Source organism: Lissotriton vulgaris, chromosome 2_1 (genome assembly GCF_964263255.1).
Source record: "Lissotriton vulgaris chromosome 2_1, aLisVul1.2, whole genome shotgun sequence".
NCBI lineage: Eukaryota > Metazoa > Chordata > Amphibia > Caudata > Salamandridae > Lissotriton > Lissotriton vulgaris.
The window spans coordinates 937,450,237-937,454,186 of record NC_141687.1 but is presented as its reverse complement, the minus strand read 5'-3'; the positions used below and the strand labels follow the sequence as shown (position 1 = coordinate 937,454,186).

The 3,950-nt window shown below is 45.1% G+C and overlaps 1 pseudogene; it reads left to right on the top strand.

The window, feature by feature from the left end:
* Positions 1–1,125: 1,125 nt before the first annotated feature.
* LOC147731429 (uncharacterized) lies at positions 1,126–3,558 on the top strand (annotated as a pseudogene).
* Positions 3,559–3,950: the final 392 nt, after the last annotated feature.

Genomic DNA, 3,950 nt, shown 5'->3' with positions numbered 1-3,950 from the left:
TGTAACTACAGCTGAATTCGATATCAAAGGACACATACACCTTAATTGACTTTTCTGTGACCTGGGCAAGCTGGAACCATTGCCCCAAGCCAAACCTGTTTGGTCAGTTCCTCTCCCAGTGGCCGAACGAGATAGCATCAAAGCACAACAGGCCATAAACTGTTCCCATCGCACACACCCTCGCCCAAATCTTACTCACACCTGTCCCTGCTCTTTTCTCTTCTTTTGCTTTATGATGAGGAGGAGCCCGGTTTTATTGGGGGTACACCGATATCTGATGAAAATGTTGGGCCTTGCCGGTTAATTGATCACAAACTGGACACACTAAAATGTGGACTTGTCATCATGACTCTGCTTTTTCTTTGTAATGAAAATATGTGAATAGCTCACTGTAAATCCAAGAACGTTTGCACTGTAAATCTAAGAATGCTTGCCTGATGCTTAATATTCTGTATAAAAAGAGAAGCCTGGCTCTGTAATGTTGAGCAGTCTCCTGAGAATATACACACCGTGTTGTTGTACTTCTAGGACGCTTGTTACTTGGTAGCAGCCAATACATTCGATCTTTGACTTCACCTAGAAGATTTGTGTTTCTGTGGTCTGAATCAGGAAAGTACTCAAGGTCTTTGGGTGTTGCCCCTGACACCCCTGGGTTACCGGATCAGTACCGGTTCTGAAAAACCCAGTACCTCAGTTGGCGCCCAATGTGGGGCGGTATCAGCGGTACCGGTCCAAGCCAGAGGTTCGTGAGGATCTTCGTGTGAAAATTCCGGAGGACGGCCAGCCACTTCAGCGACCCCTGTATGTCGACGTGGTTCCGAAGGTCTTTGCTGCGAGGTTCTCCGTGTCCCGACCGCTACAAAGGACTGCTGCCGTGACTATCGCCCTGATTTGGACCCTTGATGTTTGGTAGAGCGAAACGTTAGACGAGTCTTCTGGTGACGTCATCGGTACCTCAGTTAAGTATAAGTGGAGCGTCTCCCAGTCCTTAGTTTGTTTGGCGTCCCCTTTTGGGACCACTTTGATTTGGAACTTGCAAGCGCCAAAGCCGAAGGACTCGAGTATTCACGAGAAATATCATAATCGATAATCCTTTGAAGTTTGAAGCTAGACTAGAGAGCGAAGATGCCTGGTCCTAGCAGACTTGGAAATTTGTTTTGTCTTGGTTGTAACAATAGGGACTCCCGACTGGAGGACTCGTGCCCGGTTCCTCCGATTGGAACTCCAACCAATGAATTATATGTAAAACATGGAGTAGGCCCCATCACATACAATGAAGTGTGGATAAAATACACCAGAAAAGATGGTGTTTTAAAATGGCCCCAATATGGTAGTTTTGATACGGAAATCCTAGATAATCTCGAAGTTAAACTTTTTAAGAAGAAAGCCCGGCCGGCAATGTTTGACTCTTTCCGCCTGTGGCGTAAGGAGGCCAAACAGAAGGAAATTAAATTAGAGAAGAAAAATAAGAAAGAAAGGGGTATTTCAATAATGCAAGCTGCTATGCAGTATAAAGACAATGAAGAAGAACAGATGAGTGAGCAGTTGCACAGGCAACGTAAAATGGTAATAGATAAATGCTACCCAGTTTTGCCGCCTCTTCAGCAAGAAGCAGCAAAAGAGCTTGAAAAAGATCCCCTAATGTCGCATTTGTTAAGTTCACCACCCCCCTATGCGCAAAATGCTACAGCACCTCCACAACCTTTAGTTGCGCAACCCATGGTTGTTATACCTCCTGTTCCTCCACAGCACCCACCAGCTACTCTTCAGATGGCTCCTATTCCTCCGGTGCAGCCTTCCCAAGGGTCACCGGCCTTTACACCTGCTCTTCCTATACTTCCTGCAACTTTAACTACTGTATCGACCACCACTCCTGGTACTCCTCCTGACACTGCCTCTGCATCTGCCTCATCTCACCCTGCCTTCCCACTTGTCTTTTCATCGACTTCTCCGTCTGTCCGCCAAAGAGTGGCAAGCACTGTTTCTAGTCTTCTATATCCTTTTTTTGGAGCGGCAAGTCTGGCTCCTGCCTCTGGGCACAAACAGTTCTCGCAGCCAACAGCCTGATTCTAGGGAGAAAGAAGTATTGGAACGTTTGGCACATAAATGGGTTACTGACCCGATAAGATATGAGCTAGAATCTATTATGGATGTCTTCCATCAATGGGAAGCATCAAAGCAGAGGTACGTTTTCGAGAAAATGTGTGTTTTTCTATGCGAAGACTTAGAGGAGAATGATTTAGACTCTAACCCACCCGAGTTGAGCCATGTACGGTTCGAATTTTCAAAAGGTACAATTGTGGGCCGTTGCGACGTTGTTATCACTTAGAACTGAAGGTGTTTCCAAATTGTTGTTTGATTATGAGTCTTCTACCAAGAAGAAAGGAAGACAATATCCCATGAGAGAAGTTCCCCCACAATGGAGGGAGGGGGACCTAGCAGCTAACCCACCTATTCAGCCTCATTTTCAGCATTTGTGGGTACATGTCCCATGGAAGCGAGCTGAAGTATTAGCCCTCAAGCAGACATTGCCCGATCTCCGCAAAAATCCTGCAGGGTATAACAAGGAATTGTCGCAGACTGCAGGTTCATGCATTATGAACTTGGCCGATATCGATATGTTATTTGGGAATGTTGTCCCGCAGCCTTTATGGGGGAAAGATTCGCCATACAGACCATAATCAGGAATTAGGCGACTCTTGGGCTAATATTACTGCCGCAGATGCCCTACAAACTGGTGGTGCTAAACCTGAGCCTTTGGTAGCAGAACTCCCTGGCAGGATCATTGATTACATGAAAACTATAATGCCTGCGATGCGTATAAATTGGGATAAGTTATCTACGTGTAAGCAGAAGAAAGATGAAACGGTGTCTGATTTCTTCACCAGGTTTGAAGAAACGTTTGTCGACCACAGTGGTCAAGATATGAGCACAGAAGGTGGTCAGCGACTGTTCGTCGATAAATTCGTGCACAATCTACTTCCAGATTTGTGTAAAAAGTTGAAGGATTCAGAGAGTTCATGGGCAGTTTCTTCTTCAGCACAGATATTGGCTACCGCGCAGTATTATGAAAATAGAGACAAAGATGAGAAAGATAGAGCAGAAAAGAAAACTAAAGAGTTCAAAACGAAGGTCCTGTTACAGCAAGCATATCCACCACGTGGTGGTAGTGGCCAGAATAATGGCGGTCAGAATAACTATCAGAATGATTATAGGCAACCTCAACAGTTTCAAAAGCCAAGAGTAGAGTATACTCAGCCACGCGTTCCTGTGGGTCCCAATCAGTGTTCGTATTGCAAGGAAGAGGGTCATTTTAAGTATAGTTGCCCTATCCTGTTACAGCGCGCAAATGGTGTGTCAAACACAAGAGGTAGAGATGTTCAGCAAACACCTAGAGGTGGAGGATGCGGAAACGTCCCTCAGAATACACGCTCCTTTCCACCTCAAAATTCTATGAATAGGTTTGATCAACAGAATAACGCATCTGGTAGGACAGCTCAGTACTACTCTGATGATTACTATGCAGAAGATGAGTATATGGAAGGTAATGATTGCTAGGACAACAATAGACAAAGAGAGGGAGTTGTTTCAGTTCCAGTAGATCAGAGTGGACCATATGTTGAGGTGATTACATCAGGTGTGTCAGAACCTTTTTCTGTTGGATACTGGTGCTACAAAGAGTTCTATGATGCACTCAAAACTCCCTGTGCACCTTTGTCTGGCAAAATAAATGTTTCTGTAGGTTTTTCAGGCGCCCCGGTTAGGAACCCGATTTCATGTCCTATGTCCCTGTCTGTTGGTCCTTGTGAATTGGTAGCACCCCTTATTCTGACAACAGGTTGTGGTGAGAACTTGTTGGGATTGGATCTGTTAAAAAGATTGTATGCAACTTTGTACTGTTCTCCTTCGGGAGTACAACTTACACTAGGTAAGAAAGTGGTTTCTCCAAT